General features: G+C 39.5%; 1 protein-coding gene across 2 annotated transcripts in view; it reads right to left on the bottom strand.

The window, feature by feature from the left end:
- SPATS2L (spermatogenesis associated serine rich 2 like) overlaps positions 1-20,194 on the bottom strand; it is a 132,411-nt gene that overhangs the window by 84,533 nt on the left and 27,684 nt on the right. The window contains exon 1 of one of the 2 annotated variants that reach the window (XM_048952986.1): positions 393-415. The exons of the other annotated variant lie outside the window; for it this stretch is intronic. The gene's annotated coding sequence lies outside the window, so the exon portion shown is untranslated. Of the gene's footprint in view, positions 1-392; positions 416-20,194 lie in introns of those variants that run through there. 2 annotated transcript variants of the gene reach the window in all.

Below are 20,194 nucleotides of genomic sequence, written 5' to 3' on the forward strand. Positions count from 1 at the left end.
TTAGCCTTGGCTGAGCTTACCCTGAGCTTGAGAGAGTTTGAAAGAAGGCAGGCCTGTGTTGCATTAAGTTCTCAGTGCTCACGAAAGCCTTCTATCCAAACAGTGTATTATGGAGAAATATCAAGCTAGACTCTGCAGATCTTGCTCATTCTACTTCTTTAGAAAGAAAGTCTACAGACTTTAGAAGAACTTTAACAAGGCTTTATGCAGATTTTTCAGCCTAGGGTAAATAAATCACTCAGGGAAAAATTATTCTGTCCTATCCTTGGAGAGAAAACAACCCAACAACTTGGATCAAATATATCTCCGTGAAAGCAACTGACTTCAATAGGGGAGAATTTTATCCCCAGTTGCTGAAAACACGAAGTATTTAGTAATTAATGAAAACTTACCTGTTGCATTGTTGGAATGCAAGTTTTGAGGGACAAGAAGTCTGGGATTCAGAACTCCCTGCACACAGGAAAATACACATTTTTAAAACCACCACTAAAACAAATCAAAAACTATTGTCCTGAGCATGACATAAATGAAGGGAAGAAACACATTCCTATAATTTTCTATATAAACTCAAATATGTGCATATAAAATAAAAGGGGGAAAAAAAGAAATTATGACTATGTATCCAAAATTTAGGGAAAGAGCTGAATTTTGGCTTTCCTAACATAGTATTTCCTAGCATTTTGCAATGTACATATAAAATATGGTATTATTCCATTTTTCTCTCCCCTAAAATGCAACCTCAACATAGCACATATGGTTCTAGCACACTTCTGCTACTTGGGCACTCAGAATGCTCCTTAGAAGGGACAGTATGCTGAACAGTACTCTGCAAACAGTTCAACTTAAAAAGTCAAATACAGAGCAGCTTTCAGCAAGATCAGTTACCCAGAGATTTCAATGAAAGCAACATGTATCAGCATAAATTTCTTCCCATTTTCCAGATCCTTCTCCAGACAATCTTTTGTTTGCTGTAACAAAAGCTGACAAATTTGTCATTTGCACAAACTAGAGAATTTCCTGTTTGTTGCATAGAAACATTGAATCATGCAAGGGCCCATTAGCTCTACTTGTCTGAAGCACTGGGAAACACATCAGAATAACTTAGCACAGCCTAAACAGGCTCAGGACAGACTACCTCAAAATTTGTGATGTATGCAAAATCAAAACTGGGAGACTGCCTCCAACCCATACCATCTTTTTAAAATAATTTGTTCATTTTTGACCTTGGTTCTCAGTACCACCACAATGGATAAAAATACTACTTTAGGAAAATCAGAAATAATATTTTCATTTGATCTGATGCTGTCAGGTGCTGGAAAAGGAAGAAAAATATACTGCAAAAGTCAAAATAAATTGTGAAAGAATATAAACATACTTAGCTGAACAACTACAAGAAACCCACAAAAGTATCCCTAAGCTGAGCATCCAAACAATTAGAAAAAGAAACAGGGAAATTAGAAAAACAGAAGTTTTATATTGTTCTTGTTCAAATAATAATTGTTAAGAATCAGCTTTTTCTAACAGCAAAAACCAACTGGGATATCTTTGCCTATAGTGGCCCATTACAAATTAGGTTTGCACAAGAAGAGAACAGAGACCTCAGAGAGATAGGAGGCAGAATGGGCTCAGAACCGATCTGCTCTATCCTGGCAGGTGCCTGCCCAGCACCTGCGAGGGAAGTTCCTCAGCCTCCAGCTTTTCAGAGCTGGAATAATTAGAAGATCTTTTCTCATCCCAATCTTCCATTTTCCTTCCTGAACCTTAAGCTGATTTCCCCACATCTGGTAGACAAGGACAATTTATCACTGCACTGCTTAGAACTATTTTAACTTTTTATCCTCACTCAGCCTTTTTTTTTTTCCTGACTAAAAAGTCCCCTTCTCCCCACTTATCTCATAAGCAGCATTTTCTTTGCTTTCATTATTATCTCAGCTTCTTGCAGGCTCAAGCTCTTTGTAGAGTTCTCACAAAAACTCGCGCTCTGCTTTGTACTTGAATACCCAAAGGAGAACATACACAAAGAGCTCCACAACATTAATTACACAGAAAAAGTACTTTACAGTGTAATATGTTTATATTAACTTGCCAGGCGACAACCTCACCAGTGCCAAAAAATTCATGATCCCTCCACAATTGTTTTCCTGTCCCACAGTACTTTTCCAATTGGATTTGGGTAAGAACTTCATGAAGAACTTAGGGCTGTTCCGTAACGCACCTTCCATACTTAAGACTGTACACTAAAGATTGTGCACAGATCAATAGCAGTTTTTAATTTTAAACATTTAAAAGTGACTGAAATGTTTCATTTTCTTTCCTTTTCTTATAAAGATGATGAAAATTGGCAGATGTTTTCTCTCCAAGAGAAGTCGAGAGAGCAGCTCAAAAAAATCACAGGTGCCAAGGAAAGGAAAACATTAAAGTTTGCCTTTTTTACAAATCCACTGAGTACAGGAAAGGTTAAAGGTGCAAACTGTATGACTAATTTCAATTCATGTAAAATGGGACACAAATCTTTTAAACCTAGAACTATGCAAAGAAAGTGAAAGGCAGAAAAGCTGCAGGGGAATCTGTAACTGACCTGAGAAAAAGGAATGAACCGTTTCTCCAAGAATGATGAAGACACCTGAAACTGGGCAAGGACAACCTGATGAAGCAGTAGGTATGAGTAGGTCAGTGCAACGCTGCTCCCACAAGAAAATAAGGGTTACAGAGATTCCTTGCTATTATAGAGTGAAATTGGTATCCAGTTGCTCAAACCACTAATCTGAAACAAATGCTGTGCAAAGATAACTGTGGATGTTGGCTGTCTATTTTTATAAAGACGTGGAGAAACCAAAGGAATTAAGTGGCTTCCAGCCATAAAGAAGTATGACAGCAAAGGCAAAAGTTATTCACAAAAACCTAAAGAAAAACAGGAAGGATATCCAAACCACACAACGAAAAGAAGTCTAGAGCTAGATATTATACATGAAAACCTGATTAAAAAGACACACCTCATCAGGCAGCAAACTAGAATGATGATGCAGAATAGCCACAGAACATAATAATGATGATCTTGACTTTTTAGTCCAGTGTGAGCATATCCTCCATGCCTCTAAGTCCATTATCTGGCAAGAGATGGGGTGGGGTCTGACTTAAAGGAGATCATTTGGAGATGCTGGACAGATAAGTAACCATAAGGGACAGAGATTTAAGAGACATTTGGAGACTGAATAAATCTAAGGGAAGTACAAATAACCTTTCTTACTGGCCCTAAATGAATAGCTTTGAAGCAGCTGAGAAGAGCTACCACATACATCAAGAGGGAGGCAAGCCAGACTGAGCATAATAGACTCTGTGCCTTTTCTCATTAGCACTTGGCTTTAATTGAGTTTACATGACCTTAAAAAAAAAAAATTAAAAAAAAAAAAAAAAAAATCAAACCACAGTGTTTACAACTACTCCTATGTGAGTCTTGCAACCACTGCTCTAGGCAGATGGGAAACTGTCTTGTTTTTTCTTCACCTATTTCCAAAAGTCCTCTAACATCCAATACTTGGCAGTTCACTTCCTACTTCACCTACACATATGCCTATTATAAAACCTGAGAACATAAATCAACAAAAAACATTCTCAAGTGGTGTATCTAGTTCTATATATCCTCTGTAAAAGGAATAAACGTATCACTCACGTAGACTGGAATTATGGGAATTCACAAATTCAAAAAGACTAATAAAATATCTCACCAACTATTCTCACATCACTGACATGCAATCAATAAAGTTCTTTATAATGACCCAGTTGAAGGAATAACACTTAGAACCGTGATAACAATATTGCATGGTTGAGAGCCGACAGAGATGCTTTATTTTGTGCTGAGAAGGAAGAAATAAGTGTTTATACATCAAGCTATTTGACAACAGAAGGAGGAAGAAATATTTGACAACAGAAAGGGGAAGAAAGCAAGACAATACAGAAGATTTAAAGAAGGGAGGGATTTATATTAAACATTAATAAATCCTTTAAAGGATACAAGACAGAATTTTTTCACAATTTTTCTGTCTATATACATGGCCTGCTCTGAAAATAATACCTCCTATTTTATTATGTTGGCCCACAACACCAGAGGTGGATGTTGGTGGCATGGCAGAGAGTACCTTTCCATTGATATTCCATTCAATTTTGTTGCCATGCAACAGAAGGCAGCAGAGGGGCAGGCTGACAAAATGGCATCTGACATGGAAGTGAAAATGAAGTGAAGGTGTGGAATTTAATTCCTCTACGTGGAAAAAATGGCACCCACTGACATTTATTGACACTTGCTGAACATTTATGACCCCGAACAGTGGATATGAGCACAGTGAGGTAGTGGGTAGTATGTTTTAGCAGTGGCAACAGCAAGTCACCTCCACTAGTGCCAAGCACAGTATGCAGGCTCCTGTTCATCACTGGCAAAAATGCAGAGCTAATGGCAGTGACTGTATTAGAAATAGAGTTTTGCAGATGAAAATTTGCTCTATCAAATAGCGTTATTGTGGTCTTTGTAGCTGTTGTGATTTCCATGGAAATAAATAGGAAGCATTATTTTTGAAGTATCTATGCATTACTCTTGAAGAAATCCACGTGAAAAGAATCGATGCCTTAGATTTTATTCCAGCAAATGCCCTCAGACTGTAAATACAGGTCACATAGTCTTGGCCCCATGGGCCAGCCTCCAGCCGTGTGCTAATGCAGTAAATGGAGGCTGTTGTTTAGTTCTACAGTACATTAGAGAGCACATTTCCACGTTCAGATTGTAATTTGTCAACTCTTGAAGCAGAAACCAACTCTGCCATTTCTAGTATATTTAGCTAGCAGTTGTTTTTACTGGAGACCTAACACATGATACTTTTTCCTCAGATCCTCCAGGTATGGGATTCAGGACTGTAAATCCTAATCTTAAAAGCTTACATAACAGTTCTAATGACTCCTAAATCTCATTAATCTCTGGGACTTAAACTGATAGAACTCAATGCTAAAGGACACTATGTAGTATACAGAAGCATACTTATATTCATGGCTGAAAATGTGCGTTTTTCTCGTTTACAGTTCTGTTTTGAGTTTAAACAAAAAGTTAAATACCTGAAAATTATAAGATTTAATATTCCAGTAGCATGCAGAATGTCTTGGCTTACAAAAAAATTCTGATGCTACCCCGGGCTCTGTCCAAAGCAGTAGGAAACTGCATTTGCAACTCAGCCATACTTTCTTCTGGCACACTGGATTTCAATCTCATTTCCAAAGTTAAAACTACAAAGCTGAGCAGACTGCATACATCCCAGCCCTATCCTGATCTTCCCTCTTCAAGGCATTATTTCTGCAGAAAAGCAAAAATATACCAGCAAAATCTAATTGTTCTATTCCTCAAACATAATTTTAATGCAATAGAATTTCTCACTGAATTAGCGACTGTCTTCTAAGCAGCCTAATGGGCACAAGGAAATCATCCCTATCAACACTAAACACAGTAGAGCTTGTGTTGATGTACTTTCTAGGGAAACAAGGTTTGCTTCATCTGTGACGTTACCTGACAGAGTTGGCATGATACTATCCATTTATAACACGTGGTGGAGTTTTTACTATTTTCTTTTACTTTCAAAGGTTCCTCTCTCACCTGATTTGACTTGCAAAGTTATATTTTGAATAGATCGAACTGAGAACAGATCTGATTAGAAGAGGATGCAGAACTGGGTAAGCATTGGTCTGCTTCTGGGAGGTGGTGAGCAATTCCCCTTGTCTTGCTTTTTAATCCTCTTCACTTACTAAGCTGTTTTTATCTCAACCCAAATTTTCTTGAATTTCTTCTTCTAATTTTCACCACCCATCCCACTGAGGTTAAAAGGACTGAGTGAATGAGCAGCTGTGTGGGTGTTTGGCCATCAGCTGGGTGAACAAACCTGTATGTGTGCTTGTTTTTCTATCACATCCTAGAAAGGGCAAAGGCAAGAGATTTAACATATTCTCCCAAAGATCCTCTGTTAATTCTTATTATCAATTCATGAAGTCTGGTATTGTTCAACTTGATTTTTTCTTCTTCTTATTTAGAAGTTAGAGCATAATTGCTTGCATTATGCCACTTGTGACACTATGAGCTGATTAGCTCGTAAAGCTCTGATTAGTTCGAGGTTATCTTAGTGGAAGGCTATGAATTAAAGAGGGATATTCAGACATGCCTACAGAGATACTTAAATAGAATTCATTTTGTTCATGCCATGTTATTATTCAAAATGAAAATATTTCATAATTGCAATCTACTGCAGATAGAACACAACACCATGAATGATTATGGAAATCATCTCCTAGCCAAGCAACTCACATCATTTAATAGCCAGAACATCTTTCTATTTTGTGGTACAGTAACCTGCTTCTCACAAAGTGTCACTCCTGCATGCTCCTCTTCTAGAGATGGATTCACTACTTACCTGGCTGATGGGAGAACACCGTCATGTTTGTGAACATCTAGCAGAACTGCTTACCACTGGATTACCTTACAGCACACACATCCCTCCCGCTGACACAGACCTAACACAGAACAGGAAAGTTTTGCATTTTATAGCTGACTGCTTTGCTCACTGAACCACTGGTGTTCACAGGCCAGGACACAGTGGGTGGGCTAACTACAGCTCAGTGGGATATTTTCTACAAGTCCTATTGGATAATGAAATTTTAAAACAGCAAATGTAGTTGTAACAAATGTTTTTAGTTCCTTTTCAGCAAAGTTAATACTCTACTACAGTGCTTCAGTTTGTAGTTGCAGCTTGCTTGTTTTGACTGTTGCAACACGGCATGTAACGTGCAGGAGGGAAAAGAGCACTGAAAATTACTTTCAGCCTAACATCACAAAGTCACTCAAGATTAGATTTAAGTGATCAAAGTGATTAAAAAAATGATTTAAAAACATTAGTTGTTCAAAGTACAGCTTGGGCAAGAGAAACTAAAGCATACCTTAAAATTCCTCAGTGACAAAATCACTAGCAAGGAATCAGCTTTGGAAGAAGTCAGAGGGCTCTTCACCTGGCTGAGATCTGCTGTTGCAAGATCCAATATCACTGCTAGTCCATTGCAGCAAAGAGCTCTGAATCCCATTCGAAAAGATTCAGGGCTGCTTATACAATGCTCCCTTTTATGGCAGAATCAGAAGTACTTTGACTGCAGAATAAACAATCCATTGCTCAATGTTTTCCCAGTAACTCCTGCTTCAGATATCAGATTCAGATTCACAGGCTGCAGTTCATAACAGTGTAAGACACTTGGCATTTCTTGTAGAATTGCTTGTTACTTCGTGTGAATGAGAAGTGACTTTACACCATGCCTAATCCTGGTAGAACAGGAATACGCAGTACCCGAATGATGCTCTGCCATACAGTTCCCACAGGACAGACTGAAATTATTCATAGTACAACATCAGGGCACAAAAACCACTGAGGAAGAAGGGAGAGCTCGCTGGGGAAAGTCTGTCTCCTCAGTAAGCCAAACATTGTCCTATTATTATTCTTGAAATGAATAAAAGTTGATGTCAGAGCAAGATCCAGACGGCTGTGTAAAACATCAAGCTGTGCCTCTGATGTACTACTGGGCAGATCCTACAGTGTGACAATAGATTTTGTCTGTATGGAAAAGCATGTAGGAAACCACGACCTCTATGGTGTAAACCAGTCAGGAGAATGAGCCACCCTGAACTTAAGAAATTACACAGACAGAGAGTCCAGCTCTGTTTTCTTGAAAGCCATTTTTAAAAATTTTTTCTTCGGCAGAAACCAGTGAGTCACAGAAAGAAGATCTTGAGAACTGGATTCATAGAGATACCCAAAAATGAACATCTGAATCTACTGCTAAACCCCCATTTCAGCAGTGATCTATTTCTTCCTGCTTAAACAATTCCTTTTACAGAATGCGATCCAACCATTTTTTAACAAGCCTACTCCCCTTCATAAACTGACTTACATGCTTTTGCTATTAGTATTAAGATAAGAGGATGCAATATCCTGAGTTCCAGCTTGTGCAAAAGAATGTAGTCCCACTGACCGTTGTAGAACACGGTGAATTTACAGCAGCTGAACAACTCGCTGTCCTCCAGCAGAACTGTTGCAAAGGTCACAGCCACATGTATCCAGTACGACATCAAACAATGCTTGCACTTCTATTTTAAGCTGGATTCCTCATAGCTGCTAAATTCACACTAATTCACATTGCATTGTAGCACAGATTACTACGAACCCAGTGCCTATGTGCACACACAGCGTAACCTTGGTTACGTTACTACTAAATCAGACTTTCAACTGGGCCTAAGATTAGTTGCAAACTGAAGTTGAAAAACATGCCATGAAACAGCTGGTTTACATTTACAGAACTCTGATTTGTTTTAGCCGTCTTTTCCAACTATAGCTCACAATGTAGACTAGAAACAATACACTTCTAAGCTGCTCTACATCCACTATTTATTATTTTTCCATCAACAGTATCTTCTTTAAATTTAACAGCCAGCAAATTATCTTCAGAATTGCCTTACTTTCTAAACACACGAATGGCACTTCTCCTATGGAAAACATTTAGTAATTTCAAAGGACAACATAGCATTATGGATTTAGAATTTAACACGTAATCTTCCTCCCTCCCCCATATGAGTAATCCAATGAGATCAGTCTGCAGCTCTGCTGGAAAAATCTACTACTCCATGAGAAACTCAGTACGAAAACCAGTGTGCTGATCCTTTATAAACTTAAGTTGCTTAATTTGGGGTCTGATACTAATCACGATTTTGAATTCAGTGGACTCTGGATGACCACTTTGTTTAGTCTTCTACTGACTTAAAGTTATTCTCTATTTCACATGAAATCTTTGCCACTAACTACAGCCAAACAGAAACGAATGGTTTTCTTTCACAGCACTATGCTGCACAGAGTTGTGGAAGAGGTTTTATAGAGTAATGCAATCACATGATAACCATTCAGGCATAATAAGTCAGACTCTCTGTCAGCACAGTTAGCCCTGTTTCGAAGTAGAAATTCCTCCTATTTTCTTATATGCTCAAATGGATTCCTGCTAAATGCCTTCTGTTTTCACTTCCCTAAATGGAAAAATATTTTTCTTGCTATACTCAGTGACATAATATTCACAGCAGAGTGAGTGAAGTGCTTTGTTTTTTATTGTATTTTTTCAAAGAAAAGTCCTTAGTTTAAAATCCTTCTTGAAATACCTTAAAAAACACCAAAACAACACTTCTGCCAAGCCCAGCAACGGGAGGAGAGCAAAAGTTTTGGGGATGAAGAAACGAAGGTTTAGGCTCAATGGTCCTAGTTTTCCAGTGAATTCCCTTCTGGCCAGAGAGGTAGCCAACAGCTCTGAAGGAGCCTCAAACTATTTTACTTCATCATGAGGAATTCTGTGTGATGGACAAATTAAAATAAACACTCAGGGGAAAGCGCAGTATATAAATCAGGAGAAGGACAAAACCAGTAAGTATCCTACAGAGCTGTACAGCACAGAGCAGTGGAAGCAGCTATGATGGAAAGTATTATCCATGGAATTCAATATTCCAGCCTTGGTATGCTAAAGGGCTCTTTGTCCTTCAGCAAGTTTTGAGGGTTATCTGAAGAATACATTATTCTCTGGTATTTTTAAGAATCCTGTACAAGTTTACCATGTAATACTCGTACAGGGAAGCACTTGCAAATACAGCCCCATAGCTTCAAAGAACACACTAAGCCCCCCAGTTAATAGAGATATAGTAGGCTGGACAGAATTTTGTAAAAAATTCATATTACTGCCAGAGGAAACGATCCTAGTGAAATGCATTCTCAGTTCCGTGGGTAATTCTTGCATGCTTCTGTGGTCATCATTACACTCATATTTACTTGCAACAGCACCCGTGCACCTAGCTTACCTCAGTATATACCTTCCATGAGCCTAGGAAATCCAGAAAGGGGAAGTTAAGTACTGACCTGTACTCCTATTTGATCCCATAACTCTTCTTTCATATACTAAAAAAGAAATCCCACCAATCTGAGGGTAAAACAAGAAGAGTTCACACAAAGATCCTGTGATGTAAGCAACAAGGTCTGCAAGTGCAGATAATTTGTGAATCACCAGAAGAGAAGCCAGACATTTTGGAAACCTTCACAAAACCCACGTGTACCGGGGTTGCACGGTTCACATCCCCTGGGCATTACATAATGCACAGAGTAAACCACTGTTACGATGCAGGGTGAGGTTCCTGTACCTCACCCCCAAAACTTCTGTTGAAAGCAGGGAAAGATCATGACAGTATTTTCTTACCACGATATTTTCCATTTTAATCCATGCTACTCTGTTACAGAGTTGCATGGCTAATTTCCTCTGCTCCATATCTGCTCAGTCTTATCCACAACCCGATGCTTTTCTGCAGTTCCACTCATATCCTGCAATTTAACCTAAAAGCTACAGCAAGCACACTGCACATTTCTACAGAAAAGAAACCTCTGCCAGGTCCCTGGAACCACAGTCGCCAAATTACTTGACAGTCCTGGAGCGGGATAGCTGGAAATGTTTTATGCTCCTCAGCCTTAGCAACAGAGCTGTCATCACCAGACCTCAGAAAACACCGGTGTGATTCACTCTAATTTGAACACCATGCCTCCTCTGGCAGGAAGACACAAAGCCCATTCAGCACCATCCTGAAATTTTCTTCCATAAAGGCTGCTTAACCATCAAGACTCTCTGACCTATTTTCTCCTAGAATCACCGTCTAAGCAGGGCTTCACAAAGGCACTGCTGCCCAATTTAGAAATGCTGGGCCTATGTGTGCTCCAGTTACACCGTATCGGGATCTCCCATCAGTACCATTCGCCCCAGGGCTTCAGATTTATGAATTCACCATACCTTGGCTGGGCAGAACCTTCCTTTTACTTGCTTTATGCTATGATGTAAAAGGATTTACTTATTCTCAACCTGAGCTTTTTCCCTCCTTTCTCCTTGTACACTCAACTTCTGAAGCAATGCATGTTGATCTGTTTTCACTTATTTAAAAGAAGTGTCATACAGTACGGAATCAGAGCAGTTATGGTTTACATCTGTGAACATATGTGACTACATTCTTTCACTTTAAGTAAACAGCGACCGGCAGTATAGTTCATGACCTTCTGGAAAAACAAAGTCACCACTGGAAAAAATTAGCTAGTAGATAGCTTCATGTGATTGTGGCTACAATTCATTATGTCAACGATGGAAAAAAAATTAACAAAAAAAAGAAAAAAAAAAAGAGCAGCTTGTCAGACCCTGCTGAGAAGAACACACAGGAATTATCACACAATCACATATACTCCTAAAATAATCTGAGTCTAGCTTCTGGGAGTGGAGGTGGTAAACTCAAATTAAGGCTGAATCCCTGGACAAAGTCCATTTCTGATGTAACTCACCAGAGGCCGCTGAAACTGCCAGAGCCCGCTCAGCAGAAGAGCGGCACACGTGGAAGACGTGGCTCTGTGGCCAGTCAGCACATGCAGTCAGCACACAGCACAGCACGTCAGCACACAGCACAGAGAAATCCAGCACTGAAATGAAGACAAGCTTTTGAGAGGCTGCATACTGAAAAATCTCCAACTATCTTCCAATCTCTGCCAGATACTAGGGCGCTGGCTGAGCAGAATAAGGCATAGCTGCAGATAGTGGCTGGCAGCCTCCTATCTAAATTTCTTTTGTAGTAGGATTTAGTTAGGGCTTCGACAGAACTTCTACTGCCTTGCTTAGAGTTACAATTTTGCCCATCGAGATAGAATAAAAGATTTATCAAATATCAACTCCACCATTTTCTCTGAATACCTTCTTTCAAATATTTCTGAAATGGAAGGAAAACTCAGACCAGTATCTGTTTAAAGTACTCTTCTCCACATGTATGAATTTTCTAGGAAGGAAACCAGAGAGCTGGGTAAATTCTCAGGAGTTCCAAAGTGAAGGATATGTCTTTGCCAAGGTTCTACTTGCCTACACAAGGAAGCTGCACAGAAATAGAGAACAAATGATCAAGTTTCCTTCGAAACTACAGACAAACCCCCTCCCTGAGGTACACAGGATCAGCCCTTTTGGGAAGAAGCACATTGAAAATCCACCCTTCATCTTTTATTGCTCGTTTCTTTTCACAGAAAAGTTAAGGGATTAAAGTTAAGCTGACAGACACAAAAGAGGTGTTGGAAATATTACTGGGATGTATCAGCAAGCCAGGTAAGTGCCACATGTGAAGGTTCTCAGGTTTCATTGGTGATAAAAGTGACACCATCTTCCATTCTGCCACGGAAAGTCTAGCGGATGGAGACTGTTCTCAGCCAGCTGACACTTTCATCCAAGGAAAATGCTTTGATAGGGAAAACAGATGCTAACATGGATTTCTGCAGCATTCATTGTACCAAGAACACTATCAATAGTGAGGGTTGAAAGGACTACTGTGGATGCAAAACTATACAGCTCTTCCTTTTCCTTTGATGTTTTCCTTGCAGACATGGAGAAGTAGCAGAAGGACCTACAGCTCTGACATGCCACTGCTAATGCCAGCTTGCAGGAAGGCAAAGAGCAGAGCTGCTGCAGCTCGGTGATATGCTTCAGTTGCAAGCTCATGCAAGTCCTCTAATGGAAAAGGGGAATGGTTTTGCTTTTGCTATTATAGAGCCCTGGCTTCTTCTCTGATGGTTGCTTAGTTTTTGGAGATAATGAAAGTACATAAAGTTTATCAACAGGCTCAAAGAAGCTAGGCGAGCAATGATGGCCGACTCTAACACAGAGAGGGGAGAGGGTTTGTCCTTCTGTCACCTCTGTAAGCAAACGATCTACAACAGCAAAAAACACAGAACTTTTTTCTTGTCACCTGTAATTTCATCCAGATGCCTCAACATTGTCATAAAGAGATAGTATACAAACTCACCACATCTGAGAAAACTGAAGAAACTAATGTACAAAAAAGACAAAAATGAAACCTTTAAACATTCTAGACAATAAATAAATAGAAATCTGACATATGCAAACATACATTTGCTAATTTTGAATTTGGCAGGTATTCCATTTCCAGCACTCTTTTTCTATTATTTATCTCTAAACCCAAACAACTTTCCCTCATTTCAGTCAGCAGCGCTGAATGCTATAGGACCCATCAGCCATGCCTTATTATTATTTTTAGTTTTCCTGCTCAGGAAACAGGTAGCCCAAACTCCAGTCCTTGCCTTCTGGCCTGCCCACAGCCCCACACACTCCCCCCCTTACTAACAGCTGTCCCAGGTACCTCTGGCCATGCACAGTTATAATATGGCAGCTCTGCTACAGACAGTCCAGATAGCTGCAGCCTTCACAGCGCAGCCTACAGGTCTGCCTTGTTTTAGAGGCAGTGCCCTCCCATAGATTGCTCTGGTACTTGGTAGCCTCTGACACTTCAAGTTTGCTCCTGTCAGCCTCTAAAACCCAAGCACAGCCGTCCACTGAGGTGCAGGGAGAAAGCCAGTGCAAGCTACTTCTCTTAACCACACCTACTTTCTCAAGGAGATTGAGAGAAGATTAATAATATATCCAATCAAAAGCTAAGCACAAAAATAATGCTTTTGGTGTAGGAAATTCCTGACATGCAAACTGCTGAAGGATGGTAGGAACAAACAGGAGAGCAGTGCTTTGCTTGCCTTCTTTTCCTCCTCCGCTCTACCGCTACGTGTCACTGACAGGTTTCAGTGCACATGACAGAGGTAGCAAGGCCATAGGCCACAGCCCAGCTCTACAGAGCTAATCAGTAGGAAGCCCTCACAGCAAAGACCTGTCAGATATTAAAGAGAGACAAACAGTCCTGACAATCATAGCCAATAATAATAGGCAGTATGGACTTAGTCAGATGCAGCAGATTGTTCTGCTTTGCTCCAAGGCCTCTGCACCTTCTCCGTTACAAAGTTTAGCAGGAGATCCGGTGATGTCTTCCTCTGTTCATTGTGTTTGTGACTTCATGGTTTCTACTGAAGTTCTGTCACCCCAAACCATTTCTCAGCCTAGAACTTCCACAAGCAAACTTTATCCAGAGGTCTAAAACCCATCTGAGCTCCTCTACTGTGCAGCCAATGTCAGGTGTCCATCCTATTTGTTTGCTCATCCTTGCAGAGCATCACTGCAGCAAGACAGTCACACCTATTTATTCCTAGCACTCAACAAATAAATGTCTAAAACTTTCATTAATCACTCAAATTCAGCTCAGTTTTGCTGAATGACTCTTCCTCACTGCAACACTTCCTAAGGCAAAATGTTCTTCAAGTTATTCACTTGACTTTTAGAAAAGAGATGTGTGAGATGGCTGACACTCTTAACAAAAAAGCAATACCTCAGTCTAAGGATATTTCTGATATTTTCATCACGCAGACCTTCTACGAACATGAATTCCTACAGGTTAGGTGTCTGACCCTCTGCATCTTTTCTTTTTCAACTGTGACCCAGGTTGCCGTTGGCAGAACCTGGTAGGAGGAATATGCAAGATACTGAAAGCTAAAATTAAAATCAGTGAATCCTCCAACTAAATTACAAGCATATTAAATACAGTGCTGCTAACTCTAAAGGTCAGATTGTGGTTTCATGAGAATTTGCTCAATGCAACAGGAACTGCACATGTAAGCACTTTCTATTGCATGCCTTTAACTTCCAGGTGCAGAAAAGCCTTTCTGTTCCAGGGAGCTGACACGACACTTTAAAACACGGGTAGAAATATTGCAAAAACAAAACTAATCAAATTGTGTTCGCCAGAAGGCAACCATCATTCAAAAGTAAAGTTGAGCCCAGCAGACAGGACTATATTCACTGAAATTCAGGACAGGAACACACATCAGCTCTCCAGCTTGCTAGCCACCAGATGGTACTTTTAACAGTTGTAACCTGTAAACAGCCAGACTTTTAAACTGTAAAGATGCATTGAGTATATATCAGATTTTTTCACAAGAGCATGCAGAGCTCAACAGATGTCAACAGGAAGCAAGCACTTTCCAAGAAGTGGCAGTGAGGAATTTATCTGCCACTTGTAAGTGCTTGTGTAACTTTTGAACTTCAACAGCCTCATTTGTGAAAACAGATTTTCAGAATGAATTGTGGGTTGGGAACCACACTTCAGATACAGAACACTTCAGAAATCAAAGTTAGTCACACATCAATAGAGGATTGTTTCACATAGTGGGATTTGTACAAGCTAGGATGCTGATGCGTCGTCTGAGCCTGATCTTTAGCTGAAGTCAGTCAGCACCAGTTGGACATCCTCAATGTCTAATTTTATACCGAAACCTAATATAATGGAACCCAAAAAGCACAAAATTTGAAATCCACATTCTAGTAACAATTTTACGTAACATGAGGCTTGAGGGATTCATCCTTCTCTTAGAACCCACTGAAAGAGAAACTAATGTTCCTCTCCAAGTTCACCTAGTGGCACCTTTTGCCATATGTTAACCTTCAAGCTTGATACTACCTAAACAGTTTGAATTGAATCATAAACTGATGTGCAATGCTCACATGCTTAAAACACAGGGTAGACGCATGATTTCTTCATGTAAAGCACATCTGCATATGTAAAAAGATGGAAAGGAAAAAGTGACAAGACACTATTTTGCGGTGGATGTATCAGTTCTTCCCTTCATTCAGCACACCGCTATACATTTCTTAGCAAGGAGCATCATAGTAGGTAAAATAGAATAAAAAAAATAAAGAATATAGGCAAATATTCCCTCTACAGACATCAGCCACTGGTCAAGTGGCTAACAACTTGGCTGAAACGGAGAGGAATTTTTCACCAGATGTATTTCTTCTCCTCCCATTCCCATTCTAAACTGAACTCACTTAAAACCTCACTGCAAAGCAACTACATGTAACGTAAATAAAACACATTAGGTGCTTGAATTGAACATGAAACTTAAAGCTCATCTTGCAGATGAAACATGCTCACATTAAAAAGAAAAAAAAAATACCACCAAGTGGAGGCTTACACAATGCCCAGCCTTGCTTTGTGCTACAAACACTCAGTGTTTCTCTCCACAGTACTAGCTGGATGCACACTTCCCATCTCACCTAGTCAAAACTCTTCCTTATGTTTACTGAAGTCCAGTCCCTGCTTACATGAATGAAAGTTCCTTCTAACTATTAATAGAAGTGAGCTGTATCATGGAAGCACCTATGCCAGCTACTACATGCACACTGAGTAGGAAGAAGAAAGCTTTGCCTGAGAGGATTTATCTTCATAGAACAACTGAACTAACAAATCTAGGAAAGCGATCAGCCTTTTAAACAAAACGTCCTGAGGTACAGAGAGATCTAGGAAAAGATATCCAAAACCATAAAGAAAGGCTCTTCAAATCCAAAGTCAGCTACTCTTTGCCAAGAGCACTCGCATCACAACTGCACAAGATGAACAACTTTTAGTGTTTGACTCTGTTGAAAGCTGCCCTAATGAATTCACCGCCGGCACTGTCCCAAAAGGTGCTGTTTGATCAGTCTTTCAGTAATTAAAATTAGATGAAGCTGTGATGCCAGGCTGGAAATTAAAGCAGCTATAAAAAGATTTAAATAAATGACATCGTTTATGACAATTTATTGCAAATGCCCTCTTTTCAGTCCAACTTTACCAATTACTCAAATTCCTCTGATTATTTGAAACAAGAATCTTTTTCAATCACAGGCATCCCAGCTCCTAGTCTTCAAATGAGACAGGGTGGCTAAAGGCACTGAACAAACTGAAATGACACAAATTCAGGCAGAATCTAGGACGTTTTCTGCCAAGATTTGATTTAAAGATCATAAAATACTTACAAATTTTTTTATTTTATTTTATTTTTTTTTTTTAAGTCAGCAGCAGCATCTACATACTGTATTTTTCAGAGTATTTCTTCTTGTGATTTAATGTCTGAATGAATTCATCACGAATTCAGGAGTCATTAACATTCACCCCAAACGAAAGAACAGCCCTAAGAGCATGCATACACATTTGTTCCACACCAGCCACAGTTCACTACATTGCATACTCTTTCAACCAGACTATTTGGTCCTGGTAAACACCAGACAAGTTTTCCTGGCTCCAGTAGTTACTTAAAGCAAAGGAACATTTTCCTGACAAGTGTGTACTGCTGTATTTCAGAACACCAGAAAGCATTCACAGGCTTTATCTTTGAAAAAGTCCCTTTCATACGTTTCATAAACCAAGTCTGTACAGTAAGGAACAGTACCTTAAACTATACAGAGCCTTCCAATAAACCAGGGAAGCATTCTGATGATGGAAGACGTGAATCCCTGAGAACTTCTCTAAAGCTACACAGCTCAGAGCGTGCAGTGAAATTCTCCTTTCTACTACCACCTTACATCCATGTCTCACATACACAGCTGAGGCATCATTTCAAACAAAAAAACAGATGTATAATTGAGACATTTTCATGAAATTAAGTCCAGTGTGCCCATTTCTCCCATACGTCAAGCTAATTTTGTTACCATCCAAATGCAGCAAAAAAATCTGTTCTCCATTGTGTGCAGATCCTTCCAGATGCTTCTTCACTCTCTCTATAAAATGTAATGTCAATAGCATACAGATTAATTCCATTTGCAAAATGCTCAGTGAAGAGTGACAGAAGAGTCCTGTTATTCCTGTTCTGCAACTTAAAAACAAACAAACAAACAAACAAAAAAAAAAACAACAGGCAAGCCTCACTGCAAAAGTTACCTTTTATTTCAAACCTACATTGAACATTTAGTTGCTAGATTCAGAATAACACATGCACATGCCCCAGTCTATGAGCTGACTTATTAGAAAGGTAGAATCTGTCACTCTGATGGCAACTAAAGGTGGAAAAAGTTGGTTCCTTAAGGTATTAAGATGTAGCTAGATGGATTCCAATGATACAGTTTTTTTCTTCCTGCATACAACAGGCATAAGCTTTCCTTGAGTTTTGCTGGGGGGAGCTGGCGTGGAATTCCTCCTCCTCTCCCCTACCTACCACTAAGCAGGTCAATGCTTCTGGCCCCAGTAATCTCCACAGACGAACCCACAGTCACAAGCCAGGAAAAATCTGTGCTGATCTCCCTCTCCCACACTTCTTTCCACATCAGAGACCTGCACTGTGGAAGATCAGTCACAGCCCCCTCATTAAATAATATAAGACAAAGCTCTAAATTATTTTATGATGTGCCCTATAATAAGTTAATACTTTATGCAGCGTACAAAAAACTTATTGTACAGCAGAAGCAAGAGGAGCACTCTCAGATGACTGCATTGATGAATAATTTGAACTTCCACTGCATAAATGTGAATAAAGAGGCTGTATGGCAGATCCATAACCTTTTAAAGGAAACTAGTATCAACCCCAAACTATGAATACCTCAAGTATGAAACTATTCTGTGTAAGAGTTTAAAACTACTGGCTATTTGCAGCTAGATTCTTTTCCAGAAAGGTAAAAATCCTCCTTTACAACAAGATTTCATACTTGAACATGGTGGTTTTAAACCTCTCAGCAGTTTAATTGCATGGATTTTCAGAGCTCATTTCATTAGCTGCTCATTTTACAAAGCTGTACCACAGCACACTGCAAAAGGCCATGCAAGAAAAGAATTTTTTCCTGTAAAGATTTTGCAGGAAACAGCAGTTTATTTGGTGACATGGTCAGCACATCCTGTGCCCTAGCAACTCCCTGCTGATTTCAACAGTACTTCTGATGCTTCAGACTTACCAGTAGCTCTCACATCAGGAAAACCATTGCTATGTTTGAAGCATTAATCACTTGGGTCATAAAAAAATCATTCAATTCTAGCTGTTGTCAGTATCAGCAATTTTGTTTTTAACCTACTCAGATAAATCATAGTAACTTTATATTATATCACCAATTTCAAATTTCACTAATTTGCACGAGAAAAAAAAAAATCTTTCTTCATGTGAATCTACAACGATTATTAAAACTTCAACAATTTTCACATCCTGGTGCTGCCTGTTTAAAACAAGCAACGTTTACTAGGTAACACACATCAGAGTTCACTGCACAAATGACATTAAGAGGATCAAAGGTAGTCCCAGCTATCTTAAGCCTCATAAACAACACTTTCTGTAATTTTAAGACAACTGCATGCAAAAGTCATGCTAAAATCTCACTAGACTTTGACCTATATTTCTTAGGAAAATTATTAAAAGTCACACTGCTTAAGGCAATACTATATGAAGACCTGGGAAAATGAAGATAAAAAAACATTGATTCAAAAAGCATCAGTCTGAGTTACTTGCTGCATTAGTAAGATGCCATGGTCTCAAGACACAACCTATGCTACACTATTCCAGGAAAAGCAAACACAGGGTCTGATGAGATTCAGTTTCAAGGAATCCCTAGCCATTATCGTGAGAGGTTCCAGGAAAAGCAGGTATTGATTTCAAAATAAGTGCGTTTACGGATCCAAGTGCTTTTGCTACCATTACTCAATTCTTTTGTAAAGGTTAGAGGTTAATTTCAACACAAGTACAAATCCACTGCAGATGCAGTATGTAGCCACAGTTCCATCTCAAGAACAGACTTACTAGATTAGATTTGAGAAGGTTGCCCCTTCCCTTTCAATTTTTGTCACAGAGGGCAACATACTCCTAGTACATTTGATGGACATGACACTGTGACACTGCACAGCTCTTCTGCACCTGCATCCACATCACAGTCATGTCTACAAATGTAGGTACGTGAGGGAAGCGGCCTGATAGATGGAGATCACTGTAGTAGCAGCACTGTTACAGCTACACAGATGTCCTATCCATCATCAACAGATTTATATCCTAGTTTTATCAGGTGATGAGTACCCCCTTCTAAAAAATTGCCCAGCAGGTATTCGTGGCCACTAGATCTTTCATTCAGGAGTAGGACATCAACAACCATCTCAGAGCTAAGTCTGATGTATCCCAGCACCACACAGCAGTGTGCAAAAGCAGAACATCTCTCCTGTGCATAAGCAGAGCCCTGCTACGAACAGAGTGCTGACACTGCTACTCAGTGAGAAAGCACTTTGTGGAACAAAACTGAAAGCAGTGCCTGTGTGACCTTGGGAGAGCCTGGTGCCCCTGAGGACACAGCAGCAGCACATCTTCCAAGGAGCCCATAATGAGATATATTTCAAAATCTAAATAGAATTTCATGTGAAGACATTATAATGCATTTCTTACTTCAGCTAACAGCAACTAGCTTCTATCTCTGA

The sequence above is a fragment of the Lagopus muta genome, chromosome 8 (assembly GCF_023343835.1).
Source record: "Lagopus muta isolate bLagMut1 chromosome 8, bLagMut1 primary, whole genome shotgun sequence".
Lineage (NCBI taxonomy): Eukaryota > Metazoa > Chordata > Aves > Galliformes > Phasianidae > Lagopus > Lagopus muta.